Genomic DNA, 19,227 nt, shown 5'->3' on the forward strand with positions numbered 1-19,227 from the left:
GATGCAAATGTTTCTTCTTCCCTGCTGCAATCTAGCTCATGGTGTGTCTCAAGCAACAAAAATATGGCTAAAAAGAATAAACAAAAACGCTTCTTATGGAAGTGAAACCTTCACGGAAACATGACTGTCTGTTCTTTTGTCGGCTTTAGAACAACCGTCATGCATTTTGTCGACCCCCACCGAGGTGGGTCGCTGGGACCTGGGTCAATCCAGGTTCGTGGTTCACACTACACAGGATTGTGACCCGGTAGCCAGAATCCGGGTAGGAGTACCAGTGTGAAAGGGTCTTAAGTCTTATTCTCAATATTCTTTGGATCCTGAACTACAGGCAGTGAACCTAGGACTGTCAGACATGTGTCTGTAAAATCTGTTTGTGGCCCATCCTTAGCAACCATTAATTACAACACATATTATTTCTTATAAGAATACTGCGACGAAAGCCAAAGACCTTTAATATTTGAAATCATGACTGCAGTGCTCTATCCCAGAGGTTCTGTTGCTGAATTCCAAGCAGCATTCCTTTAGAATCCCGCAATGTTTCTCCACGGAGTCTAAACCACGAGAGAGAGAGAGAGAGAGAGAGAGAGAGAGAGAGAGAGAGAGAGAGAGAGAGAGGGAGAGAGAGAGAGAGAGAGAGAGAGAGAGAGAGAGAGAGAGAGAGGAGAGAGAGAGAGAGAGATGAGAGAGAGAGAGAGGACGAGAGAGAGAGAGAGAGAGAGAGAGAGAGAGAGAGAGGGTTCTCAGCTTCTGCCAATGGCTGACAGTGAGCATTCTAGCAGAACATTAAATGTATTTATTCCCCAAGGAGTTTGGAAATGTTTAAACTGAGCATGCCTTAAATTCCAGTGGCATGTGGAGAAATATCATCAAACTACAAGCTTGTCTGGCAGGCGGAGGGGTGAGAATTGATATTGCTGTCAGAATGGGAAACTGGAACATGTTCCAGCAGCAGTTCACCTTTCAGGGGGGCGTACGGAGAAATATGCATCTTGCACACTTTTAAACATCCGTTTTTACCTAAAACTAGTTTAAAATATTTTAATGGAAAATCTGTTTATAATGAGTTTTATTTAAATGAAATCCAAACTCTGGTTTCTATTTGCAACTAATACTTCTAGCACTGTACTGAAATGGAAGTAAATGAAAACTCCTATACTGTATCTTCTTCCTTCTCCATCATAAAATTTTTCAGGTCCGACCTTCTTTATAAATCAGCCATCTCTTTGGACCAGCTGCAGGATCCAGTCCTTATCTGTGCCTAGTAAAGGTTACTATGGAAACAGAGATGACCACCAAATACCAAGCTGGTGTAAGAGAGACATAGTAGAAACCAGGAAATTCAAACAGCTCATCAAGCTCATGACAGTTATGAATTTTTTTGCAGTATGCAAGAATAAAGCTAGATTCTTGCGAGGAATGTGAATAAATGAAATTGCGCAGGACTTGTTTTGATCCTATTTTAATTGACGGCCCCAGGAAAGTGCAACTTGACCGGCAGAGAAAGAATTTATATACATTAAAAGTAGCTATAAAATCAGAACATTTGTCCTTTATTTAAAGTTATTTTGAAGCGCATGGATTATAAAGCCAGACCTACTATAAATTTGTATTCATTTCTCAGTAGCCAGCAGTAACAGCAAGCTCTGTTTTCATATAGTGGAGAACAAGGTATACCAAGCTTCAAGGTATTCACCAAGCTTCTGATATTCCGCTTTCACAAAGAGGAAGATTTTGTAATGTCTGTGTCCATCCTCATCACTTGCAGTGGCCCCTATCAGTGCACAGTAGTGCCAAGAAGTTTTGACCTATTATTTTTATTTCATATCTTGAGATTGTATTGCTAAGGAAAATTGCAGGTAAATGAAGTGCCACACGCATTTTTGGATGCTATAGACTGCAAGGGATAATCTACAGCCCCATGGTGTACATAGGGTGCAACCTGACCCACTGTCTGGCCTATACTCAAAAGGCAATGACTAAAGCACTTCAAGATTAAAACAGAATTAAAGTAGTTGTTTTTTTATGGAGGTGTGACAAAGAGAGTCTAAGCTGTAAACCTCCCTCCCAACCAGAAAGGGCGCTGTGTAAGGTGGACGTTATGCTTTCACGTAGACTGGTCGACTCAACGGTGGGTGGAAACAACAAATCGGCCAGCTTGGCGGAAGTGCATAGCGGCACGTACACAAAACAAATCCCTTGCGATCGGCTACGGGTCAGGCAGCGACTGGACAAAGGCGGTCGTCGGGTTGATTGCAGGGAGTGCTGCCCCTTACGCTGAATGTGTAATACGAGGCCGGAGCCTGCATTTGCTTTTGTTTTGTTGTTGCAGAGATGGAGCAGGAGTAACGGAGCTGCAGCCACGGAGCCAGCATTAATCCTGACTCACCGTACAACTCTACACAGCAAAGCATCACCCGCACTCAAAAGGACATGTATACATACAGCACAATTTCATGCATGGAGGACTGTGGCTACCGGAGTGTATTTGTTTGTTTTGTTTTGGGACTGCAACCTGCCGTGTTTGCTTCCCCTATACCACTGCTGGTATAGCAGCAACTTGTTTTTGTTTAAATAATCTTTTGTTTTTGTTCTATTAAACAAACACGGACGTTTTTGGAGTAAAAGCATAGTTACTGTTCCTTTCAACACACACCACTCACCATCCTTGTCACAGGAGGTTTATAAGCCTGGGGGACACCCTTGCTCCCAGTCTAAAGGGGCATCCAATAACAGTTAATCCAGTTAAACTGTGTAATGTTTTCATTCTTCAATGACTTGTGGCTGCCAGGGGCTACCACGTCAAACACATTGCTGCGATATCTGTTGGGCCACACAAACAGCCACAGAGCTGCAGCTGCCCTGGAGTCAAGCGGCTTCTGCACTAAATCCATTAACCAAGTCTTCAACGCATGAACACAGGAAAATAAGCCTGTGATTTAAAAATCACATTAACGCAGAGGTGGAAAAGTCATTGTACAATATTTGGTCATCGGTATCTAAGTTAGCCCTTGTTCCTTTTGTGGTTCCTTTTTTCAACTTTGTCAAAAGCTTCTGACTGGTATCTCTGAACCTTATGTGTGTTTAGTTATTAACTGATGGGAAACGCAGCCCTTTAGAAATATAACCCAATGCAGCCTGTGTGGTTCTTGGAACATGCAAAGACCTTGCCTTTACTCTCAGAGGGACACATCCACAACTATCCTTACACAGGTTTACCATGGTATTATTGATTGGTATTTCTGCAGTTTTCCCATGCTTATACTATGCATTTACCACAGTTTACCCAGGCTTGCCATGTTTATTAATATGCTTTACCACACCTTGATATTTTTTACAATGCTGACTATATGTTTTATCATGCTTTCACTGTTGCTTTATTACACTTTGCTATGCTTTTACTATGGTAAACTTCTATAAAAAGATGCCCCCAAGTACAGCACCACAAAGAAGAAAGTACGCAGAGGTCAGTTCAGATGCAAGATCAGGATGGTGTGCCATGCTTGTTAATAGCACTGTACTGGGATTTAATTTAAACCTTTCACACTCAAAAACTGCTGATCTCACACACACACACACACACACACACACACAGTGATGCTGTCTGACACATTACAGTACAACAAATTGTGTCTCCGAAACAAAACAGGACAGAAACATTATCGCACGCGGTTGGCAGGTGCCTCCAATCGGGCTCCCAGTGGTTTCTATAACAAGTATTTATCAGTCAGTAAAAGCCTACAGCTAATAATATCTGCAATCTGTGACCTCTTATTCCCGCTCCACACAGGTACTGCGACATGTGAGCTGCTGCCACTGCTGTACACAACAGGCACCCTGCCAGTCTACTGGTGCAAGGAAAGGGAGACTATGACTTAATCTGCACAGCATGCACAAGAATACTGTATTTACTGTACTAGGAAAGAAAGGAGCATGGCTCAGCTTAACCAACCTGCAGGAAAAGGTTTTACACGAATGTGAACACAAAAAGGCTTGCCTGACTGGGGCAGATATGAGGCACACACAACTGTGTAAAGAAAACAGACATTGGTTACACAAAATAGAGAGAATATTTTTTTAGGTCAACAATTGTAATATAACTATGTACTTAAATCAGTCTTCAGGTCTGAAAAAATAAAGTGACTTACATTTTGCCAAGGTAACAATATCAGGCTTCGTGGAGGATAAAAATATATAATTATTCCACAATCAATTAAATTATTTCAAAATGACTCTTATGACAGGCAGTATCTCTAGTGAAAGAGAGCTTTAGTTCTGCGTGTCATGATTGTACCAACAGAAATCCCTCTTTTCCATAGCAATCGCATACTGTACAATGCCTGACATCTCAGTACAACTTGTAACCAATTTATCATACAATAGAGCACTGTATAGTAAAATGACATCAACTTTCTTATTATAGACAAAGTATGAGGGAGGAAATGCATGTATCCTGCTTGCACCACTGTTATAAGACTATCCAACACACACTTCAGGTCAATCATCAAAAAGTTCTGTTAACGGAAATAATTATTTGCATTCCCAAAAAGATTCCATAACAGATATCCTAGTGCACAGACTCTGCAAGCTCCCCCTTGCAATGGAACAAAAAAAAAAGCACCATGCACCACTGCAGCAACAGGGCACAATACTAAGACGCAATCTTTATGAGCAAGCTGCTTTGTAAAGTCATTGCCCTTCACTGTCAAACGCCACTCACGAAGGAAGGAAAGAGAGATGGAGTAAGCTGCTATCAAGAACTCATTCCTAATCAACGACAAGCAATAATCAGAGGATTTCCCAGTTGAACTTTTGTTTGAGGCCATTAACAGGAATGAATGCAAACACCAACCACATGCTATAGAGAGACACTGGCAGTGAATAAAAGATTAAACATTAAGTGTTGAGCTGCCTTAAGAAGTTTAATATTACTTGCTTGGAGGGATCCAAGTCTCCTCCAACAGCAGCACACACAACGCATTAACAACTGTTCCTTGCAAGAAGTCGTTACAGCAATGGGTAAGTCTGTGACAAAGATTTAAATAATACACTAACTTCTTACAGCCTTGAACACATTCTCCTCCCACTACCCCAGTGTCTTCTAAAAGCTCTAGACACTGTACATACAGAACCTTGAAGAAAACCCATTATGCCAATCCTTACTGTAAGATCACATGTGTTACCAACAAGCCTTCTTTCTGTATTTGCTATCCTTCACACGCATGACCTGAATACTCCCACATGGCTGATGTACTGCCCTTTAATATAAAGCTTGTAAATGTATAGCTTTGGAGACATGGATAATTCCCCATGATCAATTCATTGCACTGCAGTGAACTCAAGCATTCAACATCTTTAAAAACTCTCTGTCCTATTGATCAATTCATTGCACTGTAGTGAACTCAAGCATTCAACATCTTTAAAAACTCTCTGTCCTATTAACCTATCTTAATTGTCTTCCTAGATTTGCCCTTCTAAATGCCCTGCAGCCTCTATATAGCTATAGATTGTGTTGAACTTTTAACCCTTAATAAAACATACACCGACAGCTATCATTTCACACCACTAAAAATAGAAACAATATTTCACACATATGAGATGCCAGTTGTCAGTGCAACAAAAATACATGTCCGCAGTGTCCCAATTACAGTTTCCAACTGAAGCTAACCAAGCAAGAGGGCCACAGAAGGATGCAGAAACCAATCTGAATGGAAGTGCCCAGTGTTTTAACTGAAGTTATCACATCACAAGCAGTTTTAACATTAATCCACAAACAGCATCAATAATTATATTTTAGCTATCCTGAATCCAATTCTTGATATCCACAACAAATCACCAGATATCAGAAATGTGCATTCTGGTTCTAAATTGAAAGGGGAGGGGGGGGGGGGTAAGACTTATTCTGCAGCCACACATTGCCAGCCTCTGACCAACAAGTATTAACACAAAAAGAAATCCCTGTGTTCCAAACTAAATAATTTCTCCTCTTCTTCAACTGAGGGGATAAAAAATGTGTGTAGCTTTGACCAAATAAGGACTCTAGCCAAACACTGGCAGGAGCTGAACTCCATCCAGGGGAGTTTAAAACATCCAGCAACTGGAAATGAAACACCCTCTGAAATCTCCTAAACAGGACTGAAACCACTGCAGGGCAAACCCCAAACATAAATATCTGACATCTCCATTCTCTAGAGGCTCTGCCTTCACTTTACCATAGTAGGGATAGAGCAGCCCTGCCAAAAAAAGACAAAACGTACATGTAATTTAAAATTGGAATGAAGCAAATTGGGAAATTTCACTTGAATTATTATTATTGTTTGTAAATTAAATGTATTACCAAAACTTCTTACTGAAATTAGCAAACCATACAAGTTCTGAAAGTTACAAACATTTTATTAATAAAACGGTAATAATTATGCCATCTGATTTACATTTCCCTTTAAGAGGATCCTTCTTTTTGACTTTTTTTAGGGGAAAAGCAACTAGCTCTCCCAAATTTTCAATACTCACTCAAAACGCTTGATTATTCACCTGCATTCTATCAATAAACAGACATGTACAGTACTGTTGCCCACATTAAAACAATAGCCTTTATGTCTACTTAAAAACATTAACATAGGGTTAATGTTTTTCTCCAAATATGGGCTCACCACAAGGGACTCCATAGGCCTAAACCCCTCACCTCAATTTCTACAAGCACTCTACATGTCAGAAGTCAAACTGTTAATATAGAGTCTCAGTCCAAGATTGTGTCCTCACAGGACACACATAATGCATACCTAGAGGAAGCGGGCAGTAATCACAATTTATCTATTACGAGAGACCAGGCCTTTAAAGTTCACACACGGATACAACCATCATCAAAAAGTCTAGCCAATGGGAGTCACCCAGAATACATTCAGACTCTATATTACCAACCATCATTGTTCACATAAACTGGTACCCTGTTCTTTCAAAGCAACAGTTTATGTGTGACTAAAAGTCCCATAAAGTTTATGTTTGAAGTAAGGCTGCTTCATTAATTACAGGAACCAGTTTGTATTTATTCATTATTTAGTACCATCTAACAATGACAGTGCTTAAAATTATATTTTAATTTCACTACTTCAGACACTGATATTAAAGCTGAAAAGGAACACATGACTGTTTTCAGTCCAGTTCAGTCATTAAGCTCATTTAGAAGAACAGCTCTTTAATTCAGACACTTCTTGGCTGGCTTAACCCTGGCGGGATCTCAAGGTCTTACTCCTGGCATTGCTTTTTAAAATTGGTTATTTAAGCTGCTAGTTAAGCACTGCACATTTCAAAATAGCACTGTTACATTAGATATTGAATAAAGGACATAGAATTGGGTAAGGAATTTCAGAAAGGGCTGACTGGAGGTAAAGATGCCTTAAGTAAACTGTTTAGCCACACATTTCTGTTTATTCACAAACAGGCTTGGTTTTAAAGATCACCCTCAAAACTAGCTCTGTACAAGACACTGAGGTTAGACCCCAACCTAAATTTAAAAAATGGACTGCCTAACAGCTGCAACATGGGAAATATGAAAATATGAAATTTTGAAAGAGGGAAGAGGCTAAAACTAATTCCAGATGTCATCTGAGATTTACCAATTTGCCTCCCCTTAGAAAACCTTCTTTTAAATTAATTCCCTCTTACGGATACTTTAACAGCTCAGTTTTCAAATATGTTAACCCCACTGTGTTTTCAGCATCCATGGGATACTCCAAAAGAAGCTAACAGGGCCCAGCATAGTGAGGACACTGCTGTATCGGTTTGCTTCACACCGTCCATCCTGGGCTGGGAGTGGAACCTTTGAAGACTGTAATGATGGTTCAGATGAGACACTTGATACACACTGGAGTTACAAATGGAGTCTGAAACCTGTATGTTCTGTTCATCTGAAAATTATAGGAGACAGGGCTTTATTGTTTCAATGAAAAAGAGGCAAGGCTAGAATATTCTTGTTTAGCATAGCTCATTTCTTAAGTTTTATGAGAAATCCAAGCCTAGGCTACTGTTACATACTTCCTTGGAATTACTTATTAATAACTTTAGGCTACAGTATTTGTGTACTGCCATCAAGAGCTACAACATTCAATATGTACATACAATTCCATTTGTAAAATAAATAGGTAAAATAAATAATAAAAAGTAGGTAAAAATTTTTTTTTTTTTCAGACTCTTGTTTCTGTAACAGTAAGTAAAGCACCTGAAGTCACTTCAAACCTGTCACAATGTTTACAGACATCACTTGGCTCATTGCTAGCATTAAAATAAACAAGAAAACCTAAGAATTATATTATAGTTCAGAAAACCAAATGTGCAGCACAGTTGTGAGAATCATATTTACAGTCTTCCACTAACACAGTAGTTCAGTCTACAAATACAGGTGTTTTGAAAAGACCTGTTTAGCTTATTGCTGGCATTTACAATAACAATATGAAACAGTTTAGTAACAGTCTAGCAATGTCACATGAGAGTAATCCTATGTACAGTACTTCACAAATTAAGTTGAGCGTTTTACTGCCATTATAATAATAACCAGGATAAAATATGAAACACTGATAAAGCCGTGTTGACTGACTCGTTGCTCTAAAGCAGGTTCACTGCTATGTATTACCCGATTGTAATTTAAATAGTGCCCCTTTTAATATAAACCCATAATTAATCCTCTCAATTGTTTCTTTCCTAATTCTGCTGTGTTATTTGCAAGATTTAAAGAGGTGCGTCTCCAGACAGAATGTCTTTATGAAACCAACAGTGTGTAGTGTAATCGTAAATCTTGAAAAACTACTCACTTCTAAATCTTTTGTAGTCATTTTTGTATTACTTTAGTATAAATACATGTTAATTTGGATTCATATGTTGTTTTTTTTCTGACTTTATGTGAAAGAAAATACACACATTTGCCCATTTTCCCATTGGAAATAGTGATATTTTGAGATATCACTGTCCTGGTCACAAAAGCAAAGTTTGTGGGGAATAATAGCCATTTTCTATACTTTTGAGGCATAAGCAATTAGGAAATAACACTTACTACCCAGGAACAAAAATTATGTTACATAGTGTAATCAGATTTCTTTTAGCTCTGTCTTACTGAAACATTGCTTTTTTCTTTGTTGGTGCAGCCGCCATGTTGAGTTTCCGCAGAGACATGGAGTGAAGTCACATGATGAATAAGTGTGAGTATTGTGATGTTTATTTATGTTTATAGGAGTATTTATACTTCTAAATAATGCAGGAAGATTGTGCTTCACTGATTTTAGTATTCAATTATACGACCAGTTAAAAACTGTAAAGTTTATGAGCAGCACCGAGCTGCACTCTCTACAGAGGCAGAATCGCCAGATGCCGGCTTCGCCCACCCTGTACCAGTAGATTCACTGGTGCCCGAGTGAGCTCTGCACTAATGTGACATGCATTTTTACAGAGGGAAATCAGTGAATGAGCTGCAAGACAGACACAAATATGCTTATGTTATGTTAATAACTTGTGAAAGTTAGTAAACTGAGTGCGAAGGTTGTTGCCAGTTACTGTGAAAAATGTGCGCATTTTAGCCTTAGAGGGAACGCTGGTATATTGTATTTAAAAAAACATTGTCGAATTTTCATCCCTGTGACTTCACACACTATTTCCCTCTTGCTCCGTGATTCAGTACAAATTTCCATGACAAAATCACAGCCTTAGTGATAGTATCCCAACCTAAAAAAAACCAACATACACATACACTTTTCCATAAAATGCTGACCTACGCTTATGGTCATTAAAGGGGGGTACGTTTCTTTCAGAACAGACATGCAACCTCCTGTTTTCTTTCTTTAAATCTGAGGCTACAGTCCATTGCATGCAAGGTACAACAACAGAGTGCTGTTCTGAACTTAGCAGAAGCTCAAGTCGTTTTTGTGAAGGAGTCAGGAGCCTGTATCCTTTGCAGGCTAAGGATTAGCAGCTAGCCTGAGAGATGGTGAATGGGAGGGTGAAGCCCCCACACAGGACTCAGCAAGATTCCCATCCTGCACCAAGTGCCCTTGGGACAAAGAGACCTTTACTGTCAGAGAACCCACTACAGTTTGCATCAATAGCAACCTTGTTACTAAGCAAAGTGTTTCAAATATGTGCTATTCCCTTTTAATTTACTTCTCCCCTGTATGTCTCAAATCAATTCATTTTATTTTACAGTATTAATGTGATTAAGGGAAGGGGGGTAGGTACTGTGTTCAACCCACTTTAACCCCCCCCCCCCCCCCAAAAAAAAATAAAAAAATAAAAATGGAATCGTCTCCAGTCACAACAGTGACTCAGGCCAATGTGGAACTGTATGGCAAGGATACTGCCACTACTGTTCCAAATGTCGGAATGGCATTATTCTGACCAGATCTCTATCATGGCAGGACAATATACTGTACCAGCCCAGTACTAACCAGCTACACCCATTCAGCTCTGTGACTTTAAAATCCACTGGCTCAAAGACTAGGGTTGGCAACTTCATTGCATGTGGCTGTACTTTCCACCAGGACAAACCAGTTGGTTTAGTAGATTAATTCAACCACAAGAAAGCAAACCAGAAAGTGAGACTGTACTAGTCTTCTTAATGATGGTTATTCAGACCCAAGCGCCTACAACATTTAAAAGTGCTTGAGAATTACGACCAGTACACATGATGTATTGCTGTGAAAGTTATACAAAAAAATCAGTACTTGTAAATGTGTTTAACCGGTAACGAATAAATGCAGTTCATATTAATACTGTACTAACAAATTCAAACATGTTCAGGATCACTCCGCGGAATACAGAACAATGCCTGGCCTTACTTGTAAAATATTGACCTGATCCAGTTTTTAAATTTCCCAGATTTTCAATGTACCTACATTTTGCAGCTTTGCAGGGTAGTTTTGGGAAAGACTCAATGTATCATACATGGTCTTGTTATTTACTTGAAATTCAGTAAGAAAATGAAAGGTGATTAGTGTAATTCAATGCCAAACATATACAGCTATCTAAACAAGTGACAGCTTTACAATTGTAAACGCATATCCGAAAAGAACTGAACAACTAGAGCTTTCTCACTCATATATGAAGCATTTAAACCCACACTTAAAGAGTAAGTAGCAGGGTTTCGTATAGCGTTATACGTCCCCACGTGTTGCTACAAATGTTTAAATGAAGTACCTGTAATTTTTCTTTTCACAGTTAACATCCTGACAACATTTTACACTTATAAACGTAATGTCTGTTCCAAAGGTATTTTCTAGCGGTCAGCCGAGTGCACGCCTGTTTGAGAACAGGGGCATGTCCCAGATTACTGCAGGAAGAGTGATCAGAAATAGCAATACAAGTGCCCTGGCTTTGTGTTCGGTGTGACATCACGAGTCCTTATTGCTGCATTGCCCATTTGGCAGTATGGGCAATAACCCTTACACTATAAGCTTTAACACGAATAACACCAATAATTATAATAATAATAATAATAATAATAATAATAATAATTATAATTATTTATTTGTTTACTGTACATATTATGCTGTAAAAAGTTGTCAGGATGTCAACAACTAAAAGAAAATTACAGGTCCATCACTTAAACAGTTGTAACACGTGGGGATGTATAATGCTATATTTTTTTGGAAAGAGGCTTTACAGAAATTCCACAAGGGTGTGTGCAAGGGTACGTACATTTCCAGTGTCTGGGGAAAAAATAAATAATTAAATATCCAGACAGCAAAAGAAATTTAATTGCTTATCAGTTGCCGAGTCAGTCCAGAAAGGGCAGTATATCAACCAGTTAGAACAGCACACCCACCTTTAGGCCTGGTTACGCAAGTCCATCTCCAGGTTGATGTTTGTATTTTAGACACAGCTGGATCTTTGCCTCAAAACTTTGAGAGCCAGGTCCATGGTCAGTCAGTCACCAGGATTTGGTCTACACAAGCACCAGACTGAAGAAACACAACGTCCCTACTGTACCTTCCACAAAACATGTAAAAATGACACATTCATATTAGTGCTGGGATGAATACGGGATTTTCATGTTTGGATATTCGCTCATAACTTAAATATTCGTTTGGATATTCATTAATTTTCAAAAAAAGTAATAAAAGCCATTATATTGCTCAGAACGCAGGCAGAAATGGCATAGCAGCAGGGGCAGATGGGCATGGCTCCTGTGTGTGTGCCTTTATTTTACAGCAAGACGTTACAATGTGTCACACATTCAAGTAGAAAAATATCCCAGGAGTAAAGAAAATGTTCTGTAGGACTTACTTTACCCCAGTGAATTAACTAAAACAAAGGATGCCAAATAGCAGTTCATGTTAAATGTTTTTTTGTTTACAACAAATAGTACAGAAAGTTGACACCGCATTTTACTTTTTTTCATTCCATTGCCGTTTCTCCACAGTAAAAGTGGCCATAGACATTTTTAAATAAAGTAATAAATGAGGCTTACTTGTGCCTTTTTATAGCTGAACATCAAACGAACATCTGATTTTTGTATCCGAATACATGTCAAAAAATATTTGTTTGAATATTCGGATATTTGTCCCAGCATGAATTAATATTGAACATTGTTTTAAATATATGAACCCTTTCATTTTAGGTAAGCGTCTGCACTAAAACCACTACATTATATCAAACGCAGAATCTGCATCTACAAAATGGATGGAGTGGAGGCAAGAGTTAGCAGACAAACAAATTGTTTCAAAATATATTCTGCACCAGATGACTCAAAACCACACAGGCAGACACATGCCTTTATAAAATACATTGAAAACCCCACAGTAGTTATTTATACAATAATTAATATTGTACAGTGGTTATTGAAAATCCTGCAATGGTTATTTCTACAAGTAATACACTCGCCTTTTTTTTCTTCTCCATAAAATTGTCTCCATATAGTTGAATTTCAGTTAGATGCAGGTATTCTGAAGTATAGAGGCAGTGGGGACAATAGAGTTAAAAGGTCACTTTTTTTTTTCCTTCTGCTAAACTGCTGCTTTAGATTAAGTAATGATTTGCTCAGTAGCAAGGGTGGGATATTTAGAATGATCCATCTTAAAATAGGACTGACTCATTCACAGTGCGCATATATATAAAATTAATTACTGATGAGCGGCCACATACTGTATCTCCACTCCTCTTAATATGTTTTCATTTTCCAATTGCTCAACAATAAAGAACCTTTCACAGGCAGTGGTTACAATTATGTTTTGGTCTCTTTTCGAGTATCGTTTTACATAAATGTTGTTTGTATATTACAGTAAGTGAATTGTAAATAAAAAAAAACATTTTGGTCAGAGGCCCTGAATGATTTCAGTAATCAGACAGTCCCGGTCCTTGTCCCCCGTCCCCTCCCGACCATTTTTTGATTAATCCAATTTACTCACTGACCACATTTTTCCAGTCTAGTCAGAGCAGAAGGCCTGCACATAGAGAAAAACAGGGAAGCATTTCCCAGTCGCATTCGCACCAAATTAGGCTGTAAAATATGTACTGAAAAAGGTGTGTCCGTGACATATAGTACAAGGAAATTTACTATACAGTATATTCCAGATAAATACACTTTGTCAAATCCTAGAGGCCTTAATCCACATTTCATCTTGAATTCCTCACAGGAGGGAAAGAAATTGATAACTTATATGCAGTCTACATATTTATGAATCTGTTTTTACACCAATATTTCTTAAAGGTCAAAGGCCAACAAACAATTGATTTTCCAAGAGTCTGAGAGGATGTAGGCTTACTTTATGCAAAACAGTTTTTTGCCTTAGTTCTGGAAATAAATAACGTGTCTTGTCTGATGAAGCAAGTAACATTGCGGTGGGTTTATTAGCAGACTTGTGTACGACCTGGCTCGGATGTTGCCAAAGCAACACACTACTAGGATAACTTGCCAACCAACCCAGTTGTATTTAAGACCTTGGGTGGTGTTGCTTATTTGAGGTACAGTAATTATCTGCCTCCTGAACAGTTTATTCTTTGAACAGTGGCATAGGGTTAATAACTCAGATATAATTAGTAATACACTGTGTCAGAGACCAATTGATTATTTTAAAACTAGTACACACAAATAAAAAAGGGGTTGCAGGAGGCTGGTAGTCAACAAAAGTATGGCAAATATTTGTGAATTCTGAATGTAGATTGAAACAGACAGACAGGATCAGTCCAAAAAACAAGAGGAACATTCATAAAAAAGGGAACTTTAAAATACCAGAGTGACTGACTTGATTTATAATTAGCATAATGGATTTTCTATTAAGAATGACCTCTCAAGTTTTTTTGTGTTCTTTTTTTATGCATCTTTTCCACCTTTCATTTATGCAGCCCTGATGTTCTGCAGATAAAGCATTGCGGTTAAAACTACGTAAATATATACTTAATCTACTGACCAAAACCGTTTCCATTCTGTGGAGAGTCACACCATATGAAGAAAACCAGTGAAGTGTTATCAAGCACTGGGCAGTGTTATCAGAAACTTTTCCAAACGCAGTTCACTCCACACAGTGGTTCACAGTTGCATGTGTGAGCATGTCAAATTCCTTAACTCTTTCCACCCCAAGAATTCAAGGAATCCCTATCACTCCGTTTGGGAATTGTTGCTGGGAGAAGGAGGTTCCAGATTAACCAATGTTACTCAATTAATTTTCTGATTTTAAAATACTAAAACAGATTTAAATTAAACAGCAAAAAAAAAAAAAAGTTAATTGTCCCTAGAAAGGGCTATTTTAAAGTAATTTGTTCCACTCTGGGCTTCTTCTGTGTTTAAGATCAGCCTTAATATTTGTACAGATAGCTCTTCCCTGCAGCTATTACATTTTTTCCATGTTGTCTAACAATGAAGGGCACACCCTGGCTGCCACACTGAAAATTTGTTTCACAAATACTTATCAGCCCCAGAGGCAACAAAAAGTATGTGCCACTGACTAATCTGACACTTCATGTCGATAATGCTTTTAGCCATGACCGGATAGCTCCACATCAAAAACCTACACATGTAACCGGAAACTTCACGCAAACAAAGCTGACAAAATCAGCTAATACTGTGAACTAGTTACATTGAGGTACACTGTTTGCTCCAAAAATTGTAAAATACTAATTTAAGCACTGACCACATTTACCTCAGAAATGATACTCTGTTTTTGGCTGTTTTTCTATTTGCTGGAAGATTTAACAAAACAAGTGATTGCAAAATAGAACGGAAGAAAGGAACATGTCAGCATAAAATGCCCAGAAAGGACGACACCCATGCCTGGCAAACCCCATAGAACATGTACAGAATCACAGTGACAGACAACTCCATCACAGCTGCATGTTTATTTTTACATATTCAATCCCCACTCTCTATGATAGTGACAGAGAGCCATACCAAAATATGACAACAGTCTTTGTCTAGTCCTGTACTGACTTACCTATACTCTTATACCTATAACTATACACATCTTATCGCATAAGCAAACCAAGATGTTGGCCTTATTGGTTCTAGAAAAAACAGCTACAGCATTCAACCATAAATGTAGCTGTCCTACCATTGCAATTATATCTGTATAAAATCATGGCTCTTCTTTGCCAGAAGTGTATATTAATAGGAGCATCTGTCTCGGGTTACAAGAAATTAGGACAATAAATCCCTTTGTAAAACATCCTCTGCAAACTTGAAGCATGCATCTTTCAGAAAAACTGGCTTGTTTTTATCAATACAAACCTAAATTTAAGCCCAGCACCTTGAGCATCAGAGCCAGAGCACTTTGCTCCCACAGCAGCTTGTGAAATCCAGACTGACATTTAACAATTGCTTCTAACAAGCAATCTAAAACTATTTGAGAGACAGTAACTTAAATACTGTAAAATTGTTTTGCTTTTCTGTTCTTATGGACACTATGTTATCATCGAAACATACTTTCAGCTAATAACTTGTAATGAACTGTCACATGGTTTTGAAATAATGCAAGCAATATAGGTATTTTGCAAAACGTTATTTTAATGTCTATCTGCTACTTGTCTCCCCTTTCACTGTAACATGCCGATTGATTCGGGCCACTGCACAACATGAAAGTACCAATACCTTTGGTCATGAACAGCCCTGAAATGTATGAACACTTTCTCAGGTAAAAAGGAAGTGTTGTTCTCTTAGGCCCGTTGGCATCCTGTAACGTTTATAAAATGCCATTACAGTCCCTCATCAACCACAGCAGAAAACTACGCAAAGTACAGTAAAAAAAGTTCAAAAATGCTACACAGTATGCGAAAACTACTCTTTATGTAGGATAACGTTATTTTAGAATTGCAACCTTCATCTTCCTGCGTGTCCAAACTTCTTTCTTACGTTTTTAACTTAGGTTTTCTTACCAAATGCTCGTTCTCTTTTTTATAAAGCATATCTCTGGTCTACAGAAATTGTTAGTTATCATATATCTGCAGTTCGCTACAAAAGTATATATATATATAAAAAAATATTATATATATATATATATATTATATATATCTATATATATATATATATATATATATATATATATATATTTGAACTCTGGTTGACGTGGCAAGACTAGTAAGTTCAGAATCATTAAAGTCTTATTTATTTACAGACGAAAGCTTTGAAAGTCTCAACCACAGTTGAAGAGGAGGGTCAGTTTAAAACAAATTTTTAAAAATAAGTTCCCAGGGTTTAGGATCGCGACCTTGTATGTCACTTACTTGTTACAACAAAAATTATATATTATATATATTATATATATATATATATATATATATATATATATATATATATTGTCAGGATGACACTCGCTCGACAAAGTACAGAATCTGGCGAATGCAGACGTTGTGTGGGCTTCGTTAGTAGTACGGACACGGTAACTTCACATCCTCAACACAACAAAACTTTTAAACCGATAGCAAACTATCATTTACAGAACCACGTTTAGGATTACTGTGCTCCTTACCACTTACGATTCTCTCTTTGTGGCACCGTCTCTCCTCTCGTGTTGGAAATTATAGAAAAAAAATATCCTTTTCTCCCCAGCCTACAGTGATGTTCTACACTGCTGGTTTGTCAGACTTCGTGATTTCCACTCCCTGATGAGATCAGCAAGACAAACTCCACCCATTCACTGACACAGCCCTGTAGTGCTCACGTCACTGAGCTCTAAAGAGAACGGTTTAAAGTGGACGTCTAACGTAAGACACAAACATGTAAGTGCAGTTTGAAAATAAATACTCGAAAAGAGTTAGATTAAATATTAAAATATTATCAAGTTTACAACTAACTCAAATTCTTCATATCAAAAGAAAAACAATACAATTAGTGCCCGTTTGCTTGTTTTTTTATTGAATAATTATTGAATAATAATAATAATAATAATAATAATAATAATAATAATAATAATAATATTTTAAAAGTATAATGAGCATTGAGCATGGTTAACCTGTATGTACCCAGTGCCGCCCACAGAAATGTTCCGTCCCGGGGCAATTTTTTAAGTCAGGGATCCGCCATAATGCCTGGCTCGGGGACAAAATTGCTGGTTGCCCGCTCCCCTGTGGGCGGCTCTGTCTGTCTGTACCCGCAGCGTCTCAAACATTTGGTACCGGTATGCTGTTCAAATCAATAAGCTTGTTATCCAAACCTGGGGACAGTTTCACAAAGAACTCCAAGCATTTAGCAGGGTTTTAGCAAGCAAACGGTATTCTCTACCTATTTCACAACGTAAGTTTTGAAGAAAATCAGCCCAGTTAGTTTTAAATGATTGCAAGAAACTGCGGTGCAATAGGATTTCCAACCCTGTAAAACCTCTAAAGCAATAAAGCCAAAAAGACAACATGAGATTTGAACCATTGGATTCTAAAGCTCTCCAGTGTCCAGTTTTCTATTAGGCCCATTATTCAGTCCATTTTGATGTAGAAAATTATTCCAACGTATAAAACCCACCCTTACATCTCACCATGACCGGATGGAAATAGATTTTTTATTACTGTTATTCTTATCTTGAAAGGCTCATTTGAGTAGAGGTACTGCACATAAGGATAATAACTGCTGTGTAAAACAATGCTTAAAAGGGTTCTTAGATTTTAAGATATAGTTCCATCCAATTATTGGCTGTTAAACTATTACTGGTCCTCATTTTATTATTCTAAGAATATGTTGTTGTTTTGTTTTGGGTTTTTTTTTTTTACATTAATTCAGGATATGCAAGTATTTAAAACTGCACGTAAAGCTCTTCTTCTCTGTGTGTTTGCTGTAGGGTCACATCTGGTTGCAGCCAAACCCTAGAAAGTGAGTTTACAGTGAAGTACAGTACTGCAACACATGAAGTACCAGGAACAGCTTTGAAATATCTACAGATTGAGGAATTACAAACAAATAACCAACATGTATTCAGCAGAAGAAGTTAAAGGGAACTAGTGAGAATACTGCTAATAATACCGACAAAAGGATGAAAGAAAATTTAATTTACCACTTAAATCCACGTAGTGGTTGCTCCACTGGTTGTGATCTTACTGGGGTTGAAGCAGTGGTCCTCAAAGTGGTGCCCGCGGCAGCTGTTCTTGAATTGTGGGTCGTAGCGTGGGAAAATAAAGAAAGCTTTAAACACGTTTTCCAACAAAAGGGCAGCAATGCTACTCGCTTATGCTGAGCTCGTACGTACTCGACATTTTTTTTTTTTATCCCCCAAAGCTCAATCATAAGTTAGCTGTGTGGGACGTAAACTGTGTCTGTTTCAGTTACAGGTACTGACAGTAAGTTTAACCAATAGAAGAGTCAAATATCTGCCAAGTTTTAGGCAGCTGTCCAATCATAAGCAAGCAGAGGCCGTACACGGTATTCTGGCGAGTCAGTAGCCAATGGGATGGAGAAAGATCTGACAGCTGTCCAATCATTCGTGAGCAGGGGTGGGTGTTAGTATGCCGGGTAAGGACTGAATTTCGCCGACTGTTATGGAGAAAAATAATAATACACACACACACACACACACACACACACACACACACACACACACACTCTTTGTATGTCTCGAGAAGGTAGTGTTTAAGATAACCTATGAAATAGTCAGCATGCCGGCAAACAGGGTTAAAGCATGCTTAGAAAATGGTAGCTGGAATTTTAATCCCCACTGGAGCAGTATGTTGCTTGGCTGACCAGAAATTAGTTGTGTCTCTGTCCCTAACATTTTAACTTTTTAGGATGTGCACTTATTTATTTATAGCACGTAAAGTTCATGAGGATCACTTTATTCT

At 38.1% G+C, this 19,227-nt stretch overlaps 1 protein-coding gene across 4 annotated transcripts in view; it reads right to left on the minus strand.

The window, feature by feature from the left end:
* The window catches only part of LOC121316057 (talin-1-like), a 91,295-nt gene extending 74,226 nt beyond the window's left edge, over window positions 1-17,069 (minus strand). For 2 of the 4 annotated variants that reach the window (XM_041250809.1, XM_041250783.1), the window contains exon 1: window positions 16,935-17,069. The gene's annotated coding sequence lies outside the window, so the exon portion shown is untranslated. Of the gene's footprint in view, window positions 1-4,145; window positions 4,247-16,934 lie in introns of those variants that run through there. The other 2 variants (XM_041250792.1, XM_041250800.1) reach the window with 2 other exon arrangements.
* Window positions 17,070-19,227: the final 2,158 nt, after the last annotated feature.

This window comes from Polyodon spathula, chromosome 1, assembly GCF_017654505.1.
Source record: "Polyodon spathula isolate WHYD16114869_AA chromosome 1, ASM1765450v1, whole genome shotgun sequence".
Lineage (NCBI taxonomy): Eukaryota > Metazoa > Chordata > Actinopteri > Acipenseriformes > Polyodontidae > Polyodon > Polyodon spathula.